We start from the raw sequence: 16,214 nt of genomic DNA, 5'->3' as shown, positions 1-16,214 counted from the left end.
CACATGCTTCCCCTTTTTCTGTCTGTTATTACTGTTTTAGCTTAAGAACCATAGACTTGTATATTTTTCATCCTTGACTTGAGTCATTAACCTGTACCTAGCCCCATGTCCCTTTAATTGGGTTTTAAACAGGTTGGTCCCAAATCTTTTCTATGTCCCTCTAAAACATGATTACACATAGACTGCTGACAAGTTAAGCCAGATCTGCTGCAGGCTTCTATTCATATGAGAACAACAGGATTTTGTGCACTGTATCATCTGTACTACAAACAATATTCTCTCCCCAGCCATCCCCTGATACTCCAGAGACATAAAAAATAATATGGCAGAGAGAAACAGGGAGAAAGAGGAAGAAGGAAATTAATGAGCAGAAGCAAGGGAAAAAAAGAGGTCTTCTGAGCATAGATGTTTAATGAGATGTTGAGGTGATGCATTGATGAGACACATGCAATATGCTGGAAGGAAAAGGAGATACAAAAAGGGAACCTTTTTACAAAAACTGCCTATTCTGTAACAGATGGAAGAGCGAGTACTGCATTGAACTCACTATCAATAATATTGCTTAAATTGGTTGCTTTGCAATGCTTATGATATACAGGTGATAGAAATCTCTAGTGTTTTGGTAGTGTCTTAGGCAACATGACAAATAAATAAATTTGAATAGTACACCTACAGTCAATTGCATCTTCTGACAGCTAGCTTTTAACTCCAGATCCTCAGGAGTGTTAAATAAGGAGCTGTGCTGATATGCTGATGGTGGTTGTAAGACAGATAGCAACCTGCATGGCACAAGCTAGCATGTAAGTTCAGAAGGAAACCTCTCTTTCCTGGCTATACTATAAACATCTAGGAGAAGACTTTAATAATATATACAGAAGAATCCATTATGGTCTGTTACCAGCAGCATGGTTCTCTAGCTACCAGAGCCTGCTTTGTTTTCTGCCAGTACAGGACCTCTCTGTGGCACAGAATAGGACTTTGGTTTATGTTTGAGCTTGAGGATTTATATGTGGTGATGAGTGAAAAAAACTGCAGTGGTAAACTATGTCTCTGCCCATTACCTGCAACAGATTATAATTTTATCAAATGGGTTTGTCAGTAAAAGTTAACGACCAAAACTGTCTGTACAGATTTCACTTACTGTCTGGTTTGTGATTTATGCTGTGATACCTTTGGCTATAAAACCAGGGCTTTTTTGGTAAGGTATCAATAAATATTCGTGAACCCCAAGCAAAAGGTAGCTAGTTGATTTCACGATTTCTGGAAATATACTGGTGTAAGGCAAGCTTTTCTTTATATTTATGTGCTAATTTATTAGCAACAGTTATTACAGGATTTCTGAGTTTGTTACAGAACCTAAATGTAACCTACAGTTTGCTTTACAGTCCTCAGATGGTAAAAATATCCCTGCAAAGCCCTAATTATCTCCACCTTCCTGGTCCTTGTTGGAGGGCCTGGTCTGTCATTTAGGCAGAATAACCAAGCTACAGGTAGAAGCGTTTCCTGGCTGTCAAGCTTAAAGGGACTCCAGTGGGGCCAGTATCAGCATAAGGGATCCACCATCTGTGCTAAAAAGGATGACAAGAAGTCTTATATTAATGCTATAGTAAAGCAATGTGGATCACTGCATGTGGTACAGGACTGATTTTTTCATCTGTGATACCACAATTGACTTTGCATGTTTATGGTCCTGGAGATATGGAGAGTATAAACATTTGGAGTTACCCAGACTTTTGGATCATTCAGCTGTAAAATGGAGAATTTTTGCTGATCTATGTTCTAAAGCTACTTCAGGAGGCTAAGGAAATTATCTTTTAAAGTGCAAAATGTTTTTATTTTCAGCTTCTGTAACAAAACTCACATGAAATGCTTTGCATTGCTGGACACCAAATATGAACCAAAGAAGGTTCTGACAATGCTAATGCTCAATAGGTCAGCAACAGAATAGTCTGTAGAAAAATGTGATGCACATTTTTCAGCATTCAAAACCTTATTCCTTACCATGATTTATAATGGCTGAAGGACTTGATATCAATGGTTCACTGACTTGGAGACAGAGCCCCAAACAAGATGTTCTGGTATTGCAAAACTCTACTGCATCCAGCACCTTCAGCTTTCCAACAGATGGTCACAAATGGAGATGACACAGACCTGCATGCTTTGTTGGCAGGTACCTTGTGGCAAAAACTTCAGAACCTATCTTGACTGGAACTGGATTTGATTTGGTTTCCTTGAGTTTGCAAGGAAAACCTAGTTTGATGAGGGACTTTTTTGCTCTTACAGAAATTCCAAAGAGCATAACATCCCTCTTCCCTGCACCTGCACTGTTTATTTCTTATTCACAGCTTTCTTTTTAACATTATGCAAGGTTTTTGACCTTCTTCCCCTGAAAAATCAACAGGCTACTGATAACAAAAAACCAAAACCATCAAGTGCACTTCCTTCTCAAGGAGAGATAAAGACCATGAAATTACTATCATCAAGGAAGACTTTTATTTGCCAACAACTCGGAAAGAGCTTTGAATGATGAAAACACCATCACCTCCTTATGTCTTTTCAGAATGATTTATTTCCTTTGTCCTTTAACATCTAACAGTGATCATGATTCAAATTGAAAAATCATCTATCATCATTCACTTTGTAGTTGGGTGTTAAAGGACAAAGAAAATACATATAGTAGAAAAAAAGAGCCGAGTCTTCATTGGCTTTTCAGTTGCTACCATGTTTATTTGGTACTTGTTGGAAGGTTGAACAAAAAATAATTGGTTATGTCCTTCACTGGAGCAAGAGAACTACTTTTTTGAGTTAGCTCAAAGAAGTTAGTGCATGCCTCCCTTTCATCTTTAAGTCAGTGCATGATATTAAAGATTTACTGAATCTAGCTAGGATATGAAAGCCCTATTTCAAATCTATCTCAGGAGAAAAAATCTGAACACCAGCCTACACCTGATGTAGGTGAACAGACCAATTTGAGAAAGGAATGAGGCAAAGAGCCTCTCAAATCCCTAGTTCAGAGCTGTCAAACCCAAACAGGGAGCATCATCTTTCAGGATAGATATATGCTAGCAGCAGGGACTCTTCTGGAGGAAAGACTCATACTTTGGGAGAGTACTGGATTTTTTGTACAACATCCAACCTCAGAGCTGACTTGGGCTGTCTGCTCCACGGCACTGGGAAGAAGTTTGGAGAAACCTGTTATTTTCCCAAGAACTTTTATCATCTTTACTCACACATGGTTCCCCTTAACTCACATAGCAGTGGCAGCAATATAAATCAAAGGCTTGGACCTAAGAGTTGTACACTTTGTGGACTCACCTCCTCCTGTCTTGCCAGCCATCACACATAAGGCCCATAATGTACCTCTGCCACAGCTTGCCCATTTCCAGAAGCCCAGATAGATTCAGATACATTTGTGTAGAAAGGCTAATACCTCCCCGCAGAGAGTATTTCTGTTTTTAAGGAGGCTGTGTATTTAAGGAGGCTGTGTATTTGCTTTGCTTGCTCTTGCAGTCACATGCTTAGACATCCTCTGCTCCAGTCCATCTGGCAGCTGCACATGGAAGCAAAGCCCACATGTCAAACACTGCTGTTTATATCCTAATTAGCAACGGAAATCTTTTGCTCCAACATATCTAACACAGAGGTAAAAATGGGAAACAACCGTTGTTTGACAATCTGGTATATAATTTAATGAAGTAACTACTCATGGCATTAGAACATATAGGAATGGAAAGGGCAGGCAGTGGCAGATTGAAATCTGTTGGTTTCATAATCACAGGCAAACTGTGTTATGGACGGCTAGTTCAAAGGATCCATGCCACATAACATGAGTTGCAAACTTTTGGAGATTGCTAGAAAACCAAAGGCAAAAAGACTAGAAGTTGAATTGATGCCTTTTTTGTGTACTCAGTTAAAGAGCAAAAGAGCACAGTTCCATTTTAAGGCTCTGGAAACTTCAGGGTCCCACCGAAAAGGGCATTGCTGATAATGTAGATACTGGCAATAGCAGGGGATTTATGCGTTGAAAATGCCTGTATGATGCACATCCTCTGCTACAAAAGAAGGAAAAACACTTTCAATTTTGTGAAATTTCCCTTTGCTGAATAGACCTCACCTGCAAAGACAAACTTAATGCAAATAATACGGTGTATTGACCTGCCAGCAAGTAAGACAGCCTTACTAGTATATTTAATTGCATCCATCACCACATTTCCATAATTTACAAATATTCTCTGGACTTGCTCTGCATGGAAACAAGACTTCTTTGTGTCCCACTTCTCAAAGCTGTCTGTCCTGAATCTGTACTGAAGGTAAGTTTCTGTCTCCCTTTACCACCTGGATCCCCTTGAGCATGTTTTTGGCTCAAGCAATAGCGATTTATGTGTGTTAAACTCAAGCTCAAGGCTTTACTCCTTGTTACTGATGGCTCTCCCAACCATGTAGTGTGGTGTGAGCACTGATGAAGGATGCTGAATGTTCCTTCTGGGAATGTTTGTGGAAGGAGTGGGAAGAATGGACTCACCCCAGCATCCTTTTGTGCAAGATCTGAGTGATTTATATATTCTTGCTTACATACAGCAGCATAAAGTGCTGTCAGCGGAAATACCAAAAGGAAAATTATGGCAGGAAAATTATAATTTAAATTAATCCTGTGAATTATGATTTACAAATCTTTTATTTTTCCCCTCTGTATTTTATCACTATTTGAGCTTATCCTTTGGACAACATAGTCTGATCCTTTGTTACTCAGTGATTACAATTGACTATCATGTTATTTCTCCTCTTCTCTTGATCATCCCTCATTCTATTTATTCTCCAAATAACTTTACTGTGGTGATTTTAGGGTTTCCTAACTCAGATCTTTTGCAGATCCCAGAGCTGCTTCATTAGCTATACAATTGTCTTCAAATATGTAATTTATCTGACAGGCAAATATGACATTACTTTTATTTTTTGCCTTGGGATTGATTTTAAAACACCACACAAAATTTTAAAACAATAGGTATTAATAGGGAAATGGTGCATAAAATATGGTTCTGGCACTTTTTTGTACACGAAGTAGTTGTATCCTGATGACTGTTTTCAAAGGCATTCTCACAAAGCCCTTGGATTTTAATAAGAAAACAAATTGAGTAGTCAGGCAGTGGAGAAATGAAGGGTGAACTTGTAAGTATCTTTTGGTCAATACTTGGCAGTGCATTCGTTAATTATAATTGTTATTATTGCTTCTAAAAGCACCTTCTAAGACTTATCCCGAATAAAGTTTGTATCTCTAATAATTTATTTCTTTAATATTTTTTTCACCCTGCGGTCATATAGTACCCCATTGTAGTCACTATTACATCTGACTTGTTCTGTCTAACAGAGGGATTAGTCACTCAGGAAGCCTTTTCTATCAATGAAAAAAATTCTGTGTTAACCACTATTTAAGTGGAAAAGCTCATACGTGAAGTGCTCAAGGCGAAGGAAATTGGGGGCGGGGGGAAGAAGGGTCTGTGTAGGGAGATGTGCTGGAGGCATCAGCTTTGAGCTTCTAATTTGGAGTCTTGTTTCATCTCTTGGGATTGTCCCTCTGCTCATCTGCAGGGAGAATGCAGGAGCTGGGACATGGTCCAGTATATGAAAATACATTCAAGCTTAGGTGAGACATTAGTGGATCTCACTGAAATGAGGCACTTGGTCTTGTGCCTTCTCTGCAAATATATTATGAAAGGGCATGGAAATAGTGTTTTCATGCCCAGCTCAGTTGTGGGAGAGGGTTCATGTTGATAGATAGTTTAATAGGTTCTCTTCAGAGAGGAGCAGGAAAAAGTGTTTCTGCAGTGGGAAGGTGTTAGAAAACTTCCCAATCTGCTCTGGGAAATGTCAGCTTTTGGGCGATATCTGAGTATCTGAGTGTGAATTCTGAGTTTCTGGCTGTGGGCTGTGTTGGGATGGGGCTGAAGTGTCTCCAGTTTTCAGCTCTGGTTTGCACCAGGTTTCTGTAGCCCTATCTGTCGTATCAAAGTTGAATGCCTTGAGCACTAGGCTGTTCTTGCATCTTCTATTACTGCCAGAAAAAAATCCATTGCTGATATGAAAAAAATCTATACTGTTCTTTGGGGACACTTTCACCAGTAAACTTTTATAAATAAGTCAGTGTTTTCTTACTAAAAAAAAGTCACAAGAAAATTCATAACTAGTTCCATTCCTTTATAAGTCTCATCTATGTGGTTCTCTTGAGGGATTTAAAAATGTCTTTGACATGAATCACTGGACAAATATGAGTTACCACTATCACACCTGAAATGTTGATGTAGACTTGTCACAAGCAGAGGGAGCTTAGCACAAGCCATGGTCTTAAGGAGCTAAAATATCTTCAGCAGAAAAGACTCTGTTAACTCAAAATCTAAATAATTCTTGCTGTTATTTAGATCTGTCTTGACTATGCTTGCAGTTACCGCAAGAAAAAGTACCTCATGAGGCTGTCGAATAGATGGGGAAGGAGCATACCTTATCCGTAGGTTGCTCGGCTCTGCTCTTGCTGTAGTGGTGGACCATGGCTCTAATTCCGCCCTTCAGAGAACATAAGTGGCTTTATAGGAACAGTGCCTTTGTGCAAAGTATGGAGGCACTAAGGCGGGATGAAGAAGGATTTGCTGTGTGTGTTAGACAGTTAGAGAAGCAACCTGACAAATGCAAAAGGATGGAGCGGGAAAGCTTTGCTGCAGAGTATAGACTTATTTTCAGGTGGAGAAAATGCTGATGCATATTTTTATTATTTAGCATTCAATATCCAACCCCTTTTTAGAACTTGCTCACAGTGGGGGATGCATTCCCTTCCAAGGAAGTGCTTTCTCTGCCCAGATGGCTGGGAGTTTGCAAAATACATTGGGCAGGCGTGGGAGAAGACTATCAATCTCCTGTGCTTATGCCAAGGCCAAAGTTTTCTGTTCTAGCAAGCTCTGCATTAGAGAGCTCCCTGCAGCAGCTACTCACAAATGCCAGGAAGGAAAGTCCAGAATTAAAAATGTCTGTTTCAGAGCAGTAAGCTAAATGGATCTTGACTGACTCTTTGGGAGATGGTAATGCTACAGATTGCCAAGGGCAAGAAAAGTAATGCATTTTCAGTTGTTAACTGGGAATAAAATCTCAGCTTAATTCAGCTGAATGGGAGAAACTTCTGTTTAACTTTAGTGGTATCAGGTTGTCACGCAAAGTGTTGAGGTGGTGACTATGTCTGTAGGTTGTATTTCAGAGGAAAGCAGGTTTGCACCACACTGGCACAACTGGACTGTTTTACATTGTGCACATCGGTTTGTGCTGTAGTGGTAAAATACACAGTGGTCATGAGCAGGTCTCAAGCTGCCAAATTTCCTGGAACTTATCATCACTGCAGATGGTCAAAAGACACCTGGAAATTTCATTTCCCAGGAAATTTCCATTTTCTGTCCCAAAGTAAAGTTTAAAACAGTCCTGAAAAACATGTTTCCAGGCAGAACGCCCCATGGTGCACTGTGAGAGGAAGGGTGTGAAAATAGAAAATTTATGTTTGATCCCTTCTACCCTGCATGCCATTGCCTTCTGCACACCAGCTGTTTGTGGTTCAGACTCACCGGATGGTGTTTTACATGGGGTAGCCGGGAGAACTTCTGGGCTTCTCCACTTTCAGCAGTCCTGATAGCATTGTGTATATGTTTAAGGGGATGAGATGAAGTCCTTTGTGATTCAAACTGAGATTCCTCACATCTCCCATGGACCTGTTCCATGGAGACATAAAGATTTACTGATGATCACCTGGCATTTCCTTTGCCGTATTTCATCTAACTGCTTCTAATTATTTCCTTAGGGAACATGTGCCAGTTCCCCTGGGTTATAGATGGTGATGTCACCATTTCTCTCTATATAGGATGCATTCACAGGATGAACGGAACAAACAGAAATTCTGGGGTTTTTAGATGTTTTCTGAAGTTTGTCCTGCCTTTAAATACTTCAGTAAAGTTCTGGGGTATAAAAAGAGTAGTTTCAGTTCAGTCAAAATAGGTCACTTTTTATTAGTGTATAATACAACATTTCAAAACTATAAAATGAAAGATGGTTCCTACAAGGTAAAATTGTAAGTTCTTATTCTAAAAATGATGAAACTGGATATTCAAATATCACAAGAGCTATCCTGCTCGACCCTTTATTCCCATTGAATCTCTCTCTGATGTGATTTCATGAAGTTCCTGCTTGTCTATTGAACAGGATTTTCTGTCCAGACACGTCTCTGGACACCTTTTTCTATCATGCTGAAGGAGCATAGACAACAATGCGAATGTGTACAGAGATTTTTTTCAACCTCCTCAACTTCATCCCACCTCAACTGCTCTGGCCAGCACTTAACTTCCTAAATAGGACCAGAGCTGAATCAATGCTTATTTCTTGGTGGCTGGTCACATGCAGGCAGACTGACTACTTGTCGTGCATTCAGAAATAATCAAACTTTCTCAGGCTCCTTTGGCTTCTTTCCCACTGACTTCAGCTGGGGATGGACTGCAGGATTTAGCCATCTGAGTTAGTACGTGGACTTGTTTGGCTTATTAGCTCCACTAACAATAGAATGGCTGGACTTCCTCAAGCCTTTAAATCTCAACAGCCACAGTTCTTCCAGCCAAATTAGCAGTAACAGGAGGCGAGAGAGTGGCAATTCTGATAGAAGATGCTGCACTGCTTTTCCCCTTTGGGAATGGAGCAGAACGTCATGCATTTATATGTCTGCAAATGAGCAGAGGCACATATCCTTCATGAGCAAATGGTGGTAACCAGTGGGTAGCTGGATTGGAATTAATAGATTATTCTCATACCAATAATTATGCAGGGGAAATAGCACAATTTAGAGCAATGGAACTGAAGAAGAATTGGCAAAACAGTAGGGTTTTTAATTATTTTATTTTAAATAGGCTTTGAATATGTCTTGATTGCTGAGCAAGGTGTGGAAGAAAACACCTCGGGTTGTGCATATCTCTCTTGATGCCAACAGCTTGATCTGTACTTTTTCCTTCTCATGTTCTGGTTACTGCTGGGTGTGAAATACCTTGAATTACTTTACCATAATCAACAAAAAGATCATAAGACAATTAGAATCCCTGAGTGCCCCTTCCACGCGTTAAGGTTAACTATTAGGGATGGACTAATATATACAAACTTGGTATTTCCTCTAGTGTATTCAAGGAGGTAAAGAGCGGAAAATTGGGAAAAGAGCCTCACTGCTCATCTGACTTGCTTCACTGCATACATGTGAAAATACTCTGGGCAAACAGATAAGAAAAACAATGTTTTTCCACTCAAAGTTCCTCAATAAATAACACAAAGCCAGTATAAAGTCCAAAATATTGTAAAATAAGCAAGAAGCCTGTAGCCAGCCAATCAGAGGAAGGTTAGTCTAGTGAAAGGGAAGATTGGGCTGGGTAAGGTCCAATAGTGTATATTTACCTAACCTGGGCTGTAAGAGGTCTGGAGCCAAGTCCCTCTGCTGCAGGCTGCTTATATGATTCTGGACTATTTTCTTTGTATCTCCCATGATTCAGACTCCTCCTTAACCCCTGTAAATTGATTTATGTACCTAGCAAGAAGTTTGAAGTATTCATATTTAGTGTTTGTCTAATAACCAAAGACAAAGAAGTAAAAGAGATTACTCTGGTGGGCTTGGCTGTATCTTTACTAGCTAATTAAATGGTGAGAGAATAGAATTGAGTACTTGAAGCCAACTGGCACAGAATGACCTGCATCTATGCTATTAAACTATCTTAACCTTCAAAGCAGGGTGACTGCATCCAAAGTGCTGATTAGGAATAGTTTCTGGCTTATGTTGACTTCTGAACCATATCCAGGAGTTGTCTGGGGGAACTGCATTTGGCCAGGGACCATTCTAACAATTTAACAGTATATAGACAACTGGGTTTTAGCACCCAAGTGTGTTCACTAGCACAGCTTAATTTTCCGGTGTGAGATTAACGTTCAGGATGATAATAACATTCTTAAATGCACTCGCTGCTTTTGCAAATGCAAAATATCCCTTTCCATTGGAAAATGAAGATTTGGAGCATGCACTCTGAGTTATTTTTTAATCAAATTCTACTTTTACGTGCACAATCCATTGAAATAGTGACAGCAGCCTGGTTTCTGACCCTTTGCATAACTTAGTCCAGGCTATTTGAAGGCCTCTCCAGTGTTACAACATGAAGCTCAAATACTGTTCCTTAGTTTGTCTCTTAGAGAACTGTGGAGAGGTTCAGGGCTCTCAATAGAGCAGTCTTAATCAACAGCTGCTTAGTTTGCGACTCTTGACTTCTGTCTCTCTATAATGAAGAACACTCAAGTGTTCATTTTCTGGTGCAAATGTGTGAGGGTGATTGCATGTAGAAATGGATGTGCCTGCAAATACTCAGCTGAGGAGAATTGGGGAAATATATTTAAAAATCTCATATGTTAGAATCAAAATTGTAATTTGGAAAGATAGAGACAATATGATAATGGAATGCAAAGAAACTGAGGACTGCAGTGAGAGGAAGTCACTAGTTTATTTATAAGAATTCCAGTTTTTGGTAGTAATGACTTTTAACAAGATGAAACAAAATGTTACAAACATAGTAGCAGCTAAAAAAGCAACCTTTAAAGAATTTGTGCTACTAAGGTAGTAGGCAGTCTCCTCCATGACTGGGAAGTCCAACCCAAGGGATACGTTGAATTCCTGCCCATTCTTTACTTACAGTTTTGGGAAAATATTTTAAGATCTCTCCTATTATATGTGAAGCAAGAGAAAACTATAAAGTCCTGTCAGTGCATAGAGTAGGATTTTCTTTATTAACTAGAGGTATTCTTCAGATCTGATGCTAGGGATTGACATTTATTTATTAATATCATTCACTCTCTGGACACAAAGGCCTATGAAACTTGCACTTCTTGTTTCCATGGCAGGAGGGGAGGCTGCTCTTGGTCCATATAATTCTTTAGTTCTAGGCTCATTGGTGACTAGGAGGATGAGTCTATTCACAGGAGACAGTTTAGCTGAGGCTGGTTTGTTCAGCCTGACAAAACAGCATCTAGAAGGACATAGATCCCTGGAAAACCAGGCGAGGAGAAGCAAACAGTGGAGTGTTGACCACCACGGAAGTGAAGATTAAAAGCTAACAAACAGCATAAATACAACAAATAACTCTAAACTGGTTGCTTAGCCTATAAAGAGGAAGTTAGCTGGAAACTTCTATAGACGTGCAATGTGTAGCACAGTTTCTTAAGAGGAAGCAGAAGTGGAGGTAAAAAACCCAATACACCCAGTGGTGAACACCACACCAGTGTCCACCCACGAGCTTTGAAGCCAGCTTGCATGGAAAAGGCAATGTATCACAGTGCCAGATGTGTCTGACTGCCACAACAGGGGGGACACATGCAATGGTCCTTGGCCTGTGCTGGCTCTGACCTGTGCTTCAGAAGAGACAGGTGGCCAAGAAGAAAAATTGGTGAGGGACTAGTCTAGCAGGTAGTAGAAGCTGGGTTTCCAACACTTGGGCCTGGCAATACTTAATTTGCTAATACGGACACAGCCTCAGTGTCTTCTTTCCCATGTTCCCTTTGAGTTTTGAGAACTGAGCCTGACACATCTTTTATCACAGGGATTGTAACAGTAAATATACAAAACAATAACCTCATATTTCATACACTTTGTCCCTGTTTAAATGTGATGCTCACGGGGCAGTAATTGAAAAGCAAGGGAAAACAACAACAGCTCTTCATGCTGCAGGAATTATATCTGTTATTTGACTAATCATGGCCTTTTGACACATAATGACCTGTATGAGCCTTGGCACTACAAAAGCTGTTTTAATTCTGGCCACTGTCCATGAAAACAACCCAATCTCACATTTCCATTTGTGACTGCAGGGAGCTATGTGTAAATATCAGTGCTGGGAAGCAATACTTCAGAGGAATGATACACTTCAAAGAAGAGGGTAAGTAAAATTGCTTTGAATGATTAGGCAGACACATCTTGCCCAGTTTCATTTACAACCAGAAGGAGGAAGTTTAGCCTCTTCTTCACATGAGCCTGGACCAATCTTACTTTAGTCCAATGGACTGGGCAGGTGCTCAGGGGAAAGCCCGAAGTGCAGAGGATGTAGGAGGGCTCCGTTATCTGGGACACCGTAGAACTGGATGGACTTGGGATCCCTGATCATTTTATCCTTGTTTGTTTTGGTAGAGCTTTGCTTTTAGGTAAAATATGTTTACCCAGAATGTTTCCTTTAGATAGTGACTGATCTTATCTGGTGCCAAGGAAGAAAACCACTATCACAGCAGAAACTGGCAGTTGTGAGTTAATATTTTCTCTTACATGTATCGATTACAATGTCAAAGATTCAAAATCAATTCACTTAAATGTCTCTCTAGAAAAAAAAAAAAAATCTGTCAGTACAGTGGAATATTGCCAAACTAGAGGAAAAAAAATCCTGAACCGCCCTGACCCCTGAATGCATGGATGCATATGGTGCTGATAAGAGAACGCTGCCTTGATATCAACTACAAAAATAAGGAGGATGAAAAATAGATTGGCGATGTATCCTACTTTGGCAATATTTTTATTAAAGCATAAGATGAATTCAGAAATTATCTAAAATCTTCATAGCGAAACTTCCTGACTGCTTTCACAACTTCCCTAACTCTTCTCTTGCATCTTGTTTTCCTTGTTGCAGGTCTATAAGCTTGCTGTCCTGTAATCCCAAGAACATCTTCCACATTTCCTTCCTTCCATGGGACACAGATTTATCAGCATCTCTAACTCTGAGAGGATTTAGTGACAATACCCTCCTCCCCATTGCTCCAGCAAGTGCTAAACCAACATTTGCATTTGCTGAAGTTACAGGTGTGTTCTGGACCCTGCCTTGAAGGGTACCTCAGAGTCTGCATTATTGTCCCTGCATTTTTTTCCTTCCTTCCTTGCAATCAAGAATTGAATGGGAAAATCTATCAAACTACTAAAACCAGAGCAGGGCAATTTGCTCTTCGCTTAAGTTACAGGAATCAGTAACATTTTGCTTTTTGGCTGCTCACACAATGGATTATTGATGTCCTGGATGACCAAAGGTCTGTTCCATTCCCATGGAATCAACAAATGCTCCATGTACCTGTCCCAGACTTTGTCTTCATGCCTTTAATCATCAGAAATAGATGATGTTGAGGCAAAAGACAGAAGGAGCATTGCTTACCAAATAGCTTTCAACTGTTTCAAGTTTGGATTTTGTGTAGGTTGGATGTAATGTGTTGTTTAGCCTGGTTCTTTTTTTCAATCAGCTGGTTTCATTCTTCCCCAACTGACCCATGGGTATGAATTAATCTGTGGGTTTTTTATAGAGCAGCTGTATCTTCTGCACCTTTTCTCATGGAGTATAAACCACAAGCATTTACCCTGAAACATACAGTGTTCTGAAATTATAATTCTTGATGTAGAAGTGAAGTCCAAGCTCTCACTGAGCAAGTCCAACTTGCTCTGTTGCCTGTGTAGTTTTTTCTGGTGTTCCTCTCTCTTTGTCTTTTTATTCTGCAACCTCAGGGCCAGCTGTCATTGTGTTTCCCCAGAATTTAGCCCAGCGACAGAATCAACAGAGAGTGGGTTTCCCAGAGGTCCCTATGAATGGCTTGTATCCTTTGCACAACTTGCAAAGGATAAAAGCCATGATACTAGTGCATGAATAAAATTGCATGTGGACCACACTGAGCTGCTACAGTGGGGCCCAAGGATGCGAACAACTGTGGCTAGAAGAAGCCATTGACTTTCCGTACCCTATGGAACACACCTGGGACAGCATTTTCCTGGACTTTGCAAGTAAATGGAGACGCGTGATTATACAGTGCTACCAGTGGCTGCGGGTTTAGGATCAAATCTTTAGAACTGTGTAAACCAGTGGCCACTAAGGCAAAACTGCAGAAAAACCCCTCTGTGACATTTCCCTTCAAAGCTGTGTGGTCTAGGTTTTTTTTTTCTTAAAGATTATGGAATTCTTCATTTTGGAGAAAAGTCTGGTCTGGATATCAACACAACAAACCTTTTCAATGTGCCAGTAGTAAAAAAAAAAACAACATGAAAAATTCAGTTCAAGTGAAAGAATTCTCTCTTAAAAAAAAAAGAAAAAAATAATCAAAACCCAAACCAAAATTTTCCAAACAATGTGTTTTGAACTAGACAAAGCATTACGTTCAAGTCAAAGTAACTACTTTTAAGCATATTTAGGTGTTAAAATTTCACATCAGAACTACAGCTATTTTATTTTGATTTTAACATGTTAAATGTTTCACTAAGAAAATGTGGGTATGAAATAGTTAATCTATTTTTTCTGTCAGAAAAGCAACTTAATGCAATCAAGACAAACTTGCCAGCCCTCATTTCCATATCTGGATGAGAAATGGCTTAACTAAGACTTGTTGCCCAACTCCAGTCTGGACAGATCTTCGTTGTTGATGATAGAAAGGGATTTTTTCATTCCCAGAAGGCTTCATGGTCTTGGACATTGATGGGTGGTGAGAAGGAAACAGTTGCTGGGGTTGGGAGCTCTCTCTCTTTCTTTCCAGCCCCATACCTCTGCCATATGCAGGATGTACAAACAGTGCTGGTGGGACACGGACCTGTTGTGGCTTTGCTGCTCTCTGCCATCTTGTGTTACCTTCAGGGCACTTCTAGCAGCCCTGAAGCAGTCTCTGCTAGGTAAAATACTTATTGCTGCCTAGTTTGGATATAAAAAGATTTTTTTTTTCTCTGTGGGCAAAACTAGAGCCACAAGCAGGTACAAACAGGCTGAACAGACTCTTACGCAAGTCTGCTGGCAGAAGGAGATTTGCAGCTTGCCACATGAAGTCGTTCTCTGGTGCCCTTGGTGCTGGCATCTAGAAAGGCTTTTATGACTTCTGTAAAGGTGGTTGCAGGAAGACCTCTTCTGCTGGTATCTCTGGGCTCCTTTAACCTTTAAGCATTGCAAGGAGCTGTGATGCCAACACATCCATCCTCGAGGGAATTCCCCAACTGGTTGAAGCTGGGCCAAGAAAGTGAGTCAGAACTGCAGCAGACAAGGCTGCTCCTAACTCCTGCCTGCATTCGGCGCTGCAAGCAGTGTGCCAGCCAGCGAGGAGAAGCTTAATAGATGTGGCGAGGCATTAGGGATGTTTCAGACTCCCTCTCTGCAGGGGAAGTGACAGCTATGGAAACAGGCTGTTTTTAGCAATGGGACAGAGAATCCTGACTTGAAATTTTTTCTGGGGAAGGCAAGCAGGCAAGATCTGTGTCTGTTTACTGAATTTGCTTGAAAATGGGTTGCAAGGGAAATGAAGCTTTTTGTGAAACTGTATCAAGTAGCTTTACCAAGAAATGGGAGAAATGGCTTAAATGTTAAAAATCCTGTTTTAACTTAAATGAAAAAATAGATTTTTTTTTTTTTTTAGAAACAGAGCTCATGTCAAAATTGACTAAGTTGAAAAAATAAAAATAATTTAAAATGAATGAAACATGTTTTAGTCTGATGCAAACTGGATTATTCTAAGGAGTTTTCTTGTTGGTTTTTTTGATTGAAAGGAATAATTTTCTTAGGGTTGAACCAGATCTCCCTTTCTTTCTTCTCTCACTTACTTTTGTGGATTGACCACTGAAATTAAATGTTATTCACCCAGCTTTCCAAAAGGATCATGAGGCTCTCCCTGCTCTGGAAATGCAATAAATGATGTCTCTACAGATTTTTTTTTTGTCTTGAGCTCTATAGCACTATTAATCTTATTCCTGCTGTGCCTAAGAATAGACCAGGGTCCAACTCACAGCCTGATGACAGGACTGTAATACATGGGTATTGAACTACACCTTGTCACCAGTAAAGAACAGCTGTTGACTCTGTGCTTCTTTCCTGAGCAGGGCTTCCTAATCCAGATACTGTCCCATTGCGCTGTCCCATTGGAGGAACCTGCATGTTGCTTACAAGTCAAAAATGTTTCTGATTGACAGCTGTCTGTGATGATGGTGAGGCCAGAAATTGTTAGTGATGAGTAAAAAATTGTGACTTGCAAGCAATTTATTCTAAGGAATATCTAAAAGTCTTGGGTCAGTCATTAGAGACAGCTATTACATTTTTCAGTACCCTTATCAGGAGGGAAATGGTAGGCCACTTGATGACCAAAGAGCTATCAACCTAATTATACTGTGATGAATTCCTTTCAAATCTGTA

Source organism: Ciconia boyciana, chromosome 3 (genome assembly GCF_034638445.1).
Source record: "Ciconia boyciana chromosome 3, ASM3463844v1, whole genome shotgun sequence".
Taxonomy (NCBI): domain Eukaryota; kingdom Metazoa; phylum Chordata; class Aves; order Ciconiiformes; family Ciconiidae; genus Ciconia; species Ciconia boyciana.
This window is presented reverse-complemented; position numbering follows the sequence as displayed.